We start from the raw sequence: 8344 nt of genomic DNA on the forward strand, positions 1-8344 counted from the left end.
TGACTGTTGAGAGGAACGGCGATATGTACTGATAAACCGTCGTCTGCTTCCGGGCTTTTCTGAATGAGACCCGAAGGGAAGTAACTCATTTTTGACAATCTGCAAAATTAATTCTTTAAAAATTGCTCGCTCTTTACGTTGGGCACCTAGGATGTTCCCGTTTGGTGAGCGTTCAAATGGAAGGGTGTTTGTACTGTGTGTACTATAAAAGCCTGACAGTAGTTTACGGGAGGCTTACAGCCAGCACCAAAACGAGGCGCCATTATTGGTAAAGGCTAAGTCCACGAAAATAAATTCTTTGAAAATTTCTCACGCTCGACAGAAAGCAGCCAGGATGTTCCCGTTCGGTGAGCGTTCAAATGGAAGTATGCTTGTACTGTATGTAGACGCTCGGGGAGCTCTGTGATGGTTTACGGGAGGCTTACTGTGCCTTTAAGCTTAGGTGCAAGTGTGATGATATATTTGTTTGACTGATTATGGGCATTAAAATAAAACTGCAAAAAGAATACTTACACTTGAGATCTGATTTTGTGTGTGTCTGTGCGCATGAGGGTGTGTGTGGGCCATTTGACATACTTGCAGAAGAAACAAACAGAGGTAACTGATAAACTGCATTTATTAACACAAAGATGTAAACAAAGTGAGTTCACACATTTCACAAAAGTAAAACAAGGCAGTCTCACATGCATTCACAATATTTAGTACTCACATGAATGGCCAAAGATTATAGGCTGAGAATGCAAGTTCTAATTTGGCACATTTGTACATGTAGCTGCATCTGCTAGACATATATATCCATCTTACAATAAAAAAAACCCACCTAGTGGTTAGGACATCGGCCTGAAAATCTAGGTCCTAGGTTCGAATCTCTGCAGAGGCATTTAATTTTTCCCCTTGGTTGATATAAAAATGCTCAATGCTTAGGACTGGGTGGCCGAGTGGTAACGCACTTGCGCTCGGAATCTAGAGGTTGCGTGTTCGACCCTGGGTCAGGCCGCTATTTTCTCCCCCCTTTCCTAACCTAGGTGGTGGGTTCAAGTGCTAGTCTTTCGGATGAGACGAAAAACCGAGGTCCCTTCGTGTACACGTTAAAGATCCCACGATTGACAAAAGGGTCTTTCCTGGCAAAATTGAATAGGCATAGCTAAAAATGTCCACCAAATACCCGTGTGACTTGGAATAAAGGCCGTGAAAGGTGAATGCTCGCCCTAATAGGCTTGAGGTTTGCTGGCCGATGTGAATGCGTGATATATTGTGTAAAAAATTCCATCTCACACGGCAGAAATTAATATGTAAAGCGCTTAGAGAAAACGTCACGTCAAGCGCTATATAAATCTCCCCATACAATACAATCCAGAGAGAGAGCAACCGTAAAGTTACCAGCGTAAAAGTAAAGCGTTGAATGCAGCTATGAAGGTCATGCCAGCAGTGTGGGTCAAGATTCAGGCCGCCTTCTATGCACAGAATTCTGTGTAGGATTCTCAGCTCTATCTTTACAAACACATAATCCCCAATAGTCATACAGTGGAACCCCCCTTTTAAGACCCCCTCCATTTTAAGACCTTGTTTTCTCAGACTTTCTGTTCATAACCTCTGTAAATTTACCTCCATTTTAAGACACCCTTCTTTTCAAGACCTGATTTTCTCAGATTTCTGGAGGTCTTAAAAGGGGGGTTCCACTGTAGCTGTAAGATATAATTTTGTTTAAAACACTTATGCCTTTTGGGGGAAATAAATTAATAAGAAAAGACATCACCACACTAAGAAGTCAGGGTGCTGACTTTTGCTATGTGACCAAGTGGAAGGATTTTCTTATCCCATGCAAAAAGCCTGATGAAGGTCTGACACAGTGAGGCAAAGTGTTTTAATGAGGCAGAGCAGGCCTTTAAAAAATAAGTTCACCACATCCAAGTGAAAGACAAAATCTTGGCAGACTTGGTATTACAAAAGTAACATTTCAGCACAACAAAAGAATGAATTGAACCATCCAGGATGCACCAGAACGACCCAAAAACAGAACCAATGAAAATTTTAAACAAGATAAAGACAGTACTGACTAGGATTCAAAGGAAGAAAAAGTCATGGGTTAACACATTGCATGTGCATTCTTTCTTTCTTTATTTGGTGTTTAACGTCGTTTTCAACCACGAAGGTTATATCGCGACGGGGGAAGGGGGGAGATGGGATAGAGCCACTTGTCAATTGTTTCTTGTTCACAAAAGCACTAATCAAAAATTTTCTCCAGGGGCTTGCAACATAGTACAATATATTACCTTACTGGGAGAATGCAAGTTTCCAGTACAAAGGACTTAACATTTCTTACATACTGCTTGACTAAAATCTTTACAAAAATTGACTATATATATTCTATACAATTAACACTTAACAAGGGTAGAAGGAGAAACAGAATCCGTTAGTCGCCTCTTACGACATGCTGGGGAGCATCGGGTAAATTCTTTCTCGTCCCGCCAACCAATATGGGACTCCCCCTAACCCGCGGGGGGTTTCGTGTGCATAATGCAGTTAAAAGATCTAAATTCTAATATTGCAAACAAAGTCTATACATGAACACGCATTGACTGAAACATACACACACATCTCCCAAAGCTAAGCCTGTGTGTAAAATACTGCCTGTGAACAGCTTAACTTAAAGCACTCAAACAACATAAAAGATAATACCACTTTATGTAGTAAAAACAAACAAACCGCTGTTGCTGTAAGAAAATATCTGCATACCAAACACTACCTGTATTTAGCTGAATTGACAACTTACATAAGTCAAAATGTACCCTTGATCCACACCGCACCACACATTATTTGTGTAGAATGTTACTGTTAATGTGTTACATGTTCATTTCACCACTAAGGCAACAGAAAACCTCTGTAAGTGTAAGCATCTTCAGATGGACTATATTAAAGCAGTTCTGGGAGCTCTGTCAGCACAGAATGAACTGAATCTGATCATCATCCGCAGCAAAGCCAGGCACCCCTCTGCAAGCTGCCTGCACGTCATATCTCGGCACCTCACTTCCTGGAAAATAAAGAAAATGTATTACTGAGCACATCCAGACTTTGCTGTGCGCTGATGGGGATATGTTTTGGGTATCGAGAAGAGGGTGTGTGTTGGGGGTGGGGGTGCGGGAAGGTAAGACTTGTTCTTCACAAGATCAGTGGGATGGAGAATGGTGTGGGTGATATTGACAGTGACAACTATGAACTAAACTGTAAACATTGTTCTGTAATATTACAGGTGCCATCATTCCTTCTTGTGAAAACCATTTATTTCATGGATATATATATTTATACTTTCATCATTAAAATTAAAAAGATAATCTTTCATCATTAAAATTAAAAAGACTTCCTCACAAGAACCTTTCTAACAACATGATATCTTGTTATGCTGCTGATGTGAGCAGCTTTTCTGGAATGTGATGGAAAGATACTATTTTTTAAATTCAGCATGAGCCACATATTTAGCGTTGACACCTTGGTTTTCTTGAGAAATGTGATGTGAATTCATTCAGAAAATTCTAACTCTGCGTAGGGGCAGTCAGGGTGTTGAATGTAGAAGTAGGTATCCAAGTACACAGGCGGTATTACAATTTACATTGTAACTCTTAGTCTTATTGAAGTTATTCATCATGGACATGTAAGAAAAAAAAATTAATAAAAAAAACCTGGCCAGATCTGTGATTGTGAGCCAAGGAAAGGACTGACTGTATTTACAATAATTCCAGTAATGAGTAAATCTTTCATTCTAGCTATTTCATGTTTTACTTTCTTGCATTGCAATAGTTCAATGTTCATACAAACAGTATAATGCACTTTATGAGTATAGGGTTGCAACAAACTTTAAGATGGGAAGATCGAGAGAGAAAATAAAGATATTTGTACCATTGGGCAAAAAAAATAAAAATAGGTGTGGTTAAGATAACATAGCCAAAATAAATAGGGTAGGAAGGTAGGCAATCACTTTTTTTTTAATACTTTTTTTTCTTAATAGCAGAGCAACCAAGCGTGTAGCACTTGCAACCGAAGAAGATGCCGCCATTTTTGTCACATGTGGCAAGCGTCTGTTGGGCCTTTTTAGTAATTTCCCTTGCATCGTCTGTCGTCTGCATGACCACTTGAGCGCTTTCGCTTTCATTGCGTTTTCTGCACTCGTTTTCTTGTTTTCATTTTTTTTTTGACAAATGTAATAAAAAGTTATAGGGTCGGCCCCTAAAAATAGGGTAGGTCGGGTTACCGTAACCACATCTATTTTTTTTAGGCCTTGCTTATGTATACAAAGTACATCATACCAATTACCATGCACAGTATTAGTCTATTACTATGCATCTTCAAATGTATGAATAATTTCATCTACAAAGTACATGTACTTGTAATACAATTTACAAAGAACAAAAGACTGCTGAATTATCTACATCAGTACATGTTTATAATTATAGCTTCAGACTACCATCACCAATACCTAATGTTACTATATATATATATAAATAAATTTTACCATACAGATTTGACAAGCAAAAGCTGTAAGTGGTAAAGAAATGTGTAACTTACTCTTCAGGGGTAGTCTGTAATGTAAAGCACCACGCCAAGTCATCCTGATACCTCTCCAGTACATGTATCCATGTTTAAAGGTAAACTGTTGGAACTGGAAGACAGGAGCTGTATGAATGATGCACATCATCTCTGGTTTCTCAGAAGGCCTGAAAAAAAAGAACAATATTAACATAACATGTCTTGAAAATGAAATAAGTACTATTTCAACTTCACTATCAGAGCCAAATCACTCACTAATTCAGTAATTGTTTTGTTTATTCATTTACAACCATAGTTCATACACTGATACAGCAGCATTTGATTATGTGCATGTAGATTACAGATATATCAAGCATTTTATAAACTTGAGTAAAAAAAGGTTGGTAGCAACCCCATAGACAATTATATAAAAAAACAACAACAGGTGTTTCGCTGTACCACGCTGCAACACCGAACAATACAGACAGTCGTTCTTCCCACGATCCACAATAGAGTGGAATCACCTGGACAACACAGTTGTCCACTCAGCCTCTACTGAGGCATTCAAGTCGGCGCTGACCACCAGCCGTCGCTAAACGACGTCGCTGCGCACACCCACCCGTCGCGCCAAAGCCAGCAATCTGGATGCTAGCGACGTAAGGCCTAAAGAAAAAATAGGTGTGGTTACGGTAACCCGACCTACCCTATTTTTAGGGGCCGACCCTATAACTTTTTATTACATTTGTCAAAAAAAGAGAAAGAAACGAGTGCAGAAAACGCAATGAAAGCGACAGCGCTCCAGTCGCACACTTATTTCCCTGTCAAGTAGGTTTAATTTGTACACATTAGAAAAAAAGTAAAAAAAAAAAAAAAAGTGATTGCCTACCTTCCTACCCTATTTTTTTTGGTTATGTTACCGTAACCACACCTATTTTTTTTTTGGCCTAACGCACAGCCACAGAGATACAGTACAGAACACAACAATTAAACACACTCATGCAGTGACTCAGTCACACCCAGTTACTCAGTAACACACACATACACACCAGATAAATCTTGCTCAGTTCTACAAAGGCCACGTTTGCAATGGTCATGTCTTGGATTTTCAAAACAATAACTTACCTGCTGGTTGATCCAAACCGATGATTGAAAATCAGTGAGACTGAGAGGAAAATGTCCTGTAGTGTACAGTGCGATTCATCGCCAACCTTCCCATTCAAGGCAGACCGTGTCCAAAATCAGCTGTACCATTCACATCCCGATTGCATTCCTTCAGAAGGGCAGTCAGTGTTTAAACTTCTTTGTCGATACTATTTCTCTGGTGGACGTGTTGAACTGCCAAAATCGTCAACACCCCTATTCTGTACTCCACTGAGGAAGAGCGTTTTATTGTGTCTTAAAACCGACTTCTCGGGAAAGTGATCAATCGAATTTTATGGTCCACAAAAACTTGCTTCATATTTTATTTAAGGACTACTTTTATTTGCCTTTATTTTTATGGCGCACATTTTGTGCCCCACATTTTGTTTTGGCCTTCATTTTGTGGTCCACAAACTGGAAATGTGGCCCACAAATATTTGGCCTTATTTTTGTGGTCCACAAACTGGAAATATGCCCCACAAATTTGTGGGCTTATTTGTTGGATTAATGACATCGAATGCCAAGGATAATATATAGCTTCAGCGCGGCTACAGGGGCCTATCATCAATCAATCAATCAATATGAGGCTTATATCGCGCGTATTCCGTGGGTACAGTTCTAAGCGCAAGGATTTTTTTATTTTTTTATTTTTTTATTTTATGCAATTTATATCGCGCACATATTCAAGGCGCAGGGATTTATTTATGCCGTGTGAGATGGAATTTTTTTTTTACACAATATATTACGCATTCACATCGGCCAGCAGATCGCAGCCATTTCGGCGCATATCCTACTTTTCACGGCCTATTATTCCAAGTCACACGGGTATGTTGGTGGACATTTTTATCTATGCCTATACCATTTTGCCAGGAAAGACCCTTTTGTCAATCGTGGGATCTTTAACGTGCACACCCCAATGCAGTGTACACGAAGGGACATCGGTTTTTCGTCTCATCCGAAAGACTAGCACTTGAACCCACCACCTAGGTTAGGAAAGGGGGGAGAAAATTGCTAACGCCCTGACCCAGGGTCGAACTCGCAACCTCTCGCTTCCGAGCGCAAGTGCGTTACCACTCGGCCACCCAGTCCACGCAAAGCAACCCGAAGACTGAGCTACACAGCCTGCTCAGAGTACGTTCTCCGAGTACAAAGTGCCCTTCTCACACGGCCTGTATTCAAACATACTTTGTAACCGCTATGAGCGAAGTGCAATGGGTGTGTGTGTGTGTGTGTGTGTGTGTGTATGTGTATGTGTGTGTGTGTGTGTGTATGTGTGTGTGCGGTTGAAAGAAACTCATATGCTGGAAATCGAATTCTCTTTCTGCCTCTCTCTCCTTTCCTTTCTCTGTGTGTGTATGTGTCGTGCGCGGTTGAAAGAAATCTGGAAATTGAATTCTCTTGAGCGCACACACACACACACATACATACACACACACACACGCGCACGAACACTCAATCACAAACACACGAACACGCAACACTCACTCACACGCACACGGACACGCAACACTCACTCACACACACACGAACACGCAACACTCACTCACAAACACGCACACACACTCACACTCACACGAACACGCACTTACAAACTCACACACGCACACTCAACTCAACTCAACTCAACTCAACTCAACTCAATTCAACTCAACTCAACTCAATTTTATTAATCCATATGGAAATTACATTGTAACAATAACCATTTCCAATCAATAGAATAAGAATGTATAATAAAGAAACATCATAAAAAAATAAAAGACTATGATTATAATGAGTATGATCACAGTCTCACTAATGCACACAGTCACACGAACACGCACACACACACACACACACTTACAAACACACACTTACAAACACACACTTACACGCACACACACAAAAACACCAACAATAAATGTTTCTGTTTATAATTTATTAAAATCCTAAAAACACAGTCCTAAACAATACATAATTACCAGATCGGAATAAAAGCACACAAATTAAATGCTGTCAAAACAGACGAGTTGTATCCCTACACAAGACAAGACATTTTCTGGGGCAGGGGAAGACAATAAGACTGGAGTTATCCCCCAACATACAAGTCTAAAGACTAACCCATACTAACGGATAGTGCAGGGGAGATAACAAAAATGGTGATTTAAGGAGACTCTTTCTTTGCGAAGAGATTTTGTTTTTTAACATAGAGTTTGTATCTGTGGGGTGTGCGTTTGTGTGTGTGGGGTGTGTGTTCGTGTGTGTGGGGTGTGTGTTCGTGTGTGTGTGTAGTGTGTGTTCGTGTGTGTGCGGTTGAAAGAAACTCATATGCTGGAAATCGAATTCTCTTTCTGCCTCTCTCTCCTTTCCTTTCTCTGTGTGTGTGTGTATGTGTGTGTGTGTGTGTGTATGTGCCGTGCGCGATTGAAAGAAATCTGGAAATTGAATTCTCTTGAGCACACACACACACACACACACACACTCTCACTGTCACGTTTCAATATATCACTTAAGGTGATTATGAACCGGTTAATTACTACTAATTAACTAACCACACCACGATCCACTCTCGCAGTCATACAATTAAATAGAGTCAACAAAAGTATAAGTTTCAGACGCCTGTTTATGTATAAACTCGCCACCTCCCTCGAGCCTTCACTCAAAATATGTTCCTTTTACGTTCTCAACACGTAAAAAACCCGTGGTC

The 8344-nt window shown here is 40.1% G+C and overlaps 1 long non-coding RNA gene across 1 annotated transcript; it reads right to left on the reverse strand.

The window, feature by feature from the left end:
* Window positions 1-598: 598 nt before the first annotated feature.
* LOC138954410 (uncharacterized) lies at window positions 599-6750 on the reverse strand. The gene is made up of 3 exons (XR_011451826.1): window positions 5644-6750; window positions 4561-4709; window positions 599-3031 (listed from the first exon to the last, which is right to left on the reverse strand). It is a non-coding gene; the product is annotated as an uncharacterized lncRNA (long non-coding RNA).
* Between the last annotated feature and the right edge of the window lie 1594 nt (window positions 6751-8344).

This window comes from Littorina saxatilis, unplaced genomic scaffold (genome assembly GCF_037325665.1).
Source record: "Littorina saxatilis isolate snail1 unplaced genomic scaffold, US_GU_Lsax_2.0 scaffold_758, whole genome shotgun sequence".
Lineage (NCBI taxonomy): Eukaryota > Metazoa > Mollusca > Gastropoda > Littorinimorpha > Littorinidae > Littorina > Littorina saxatilis.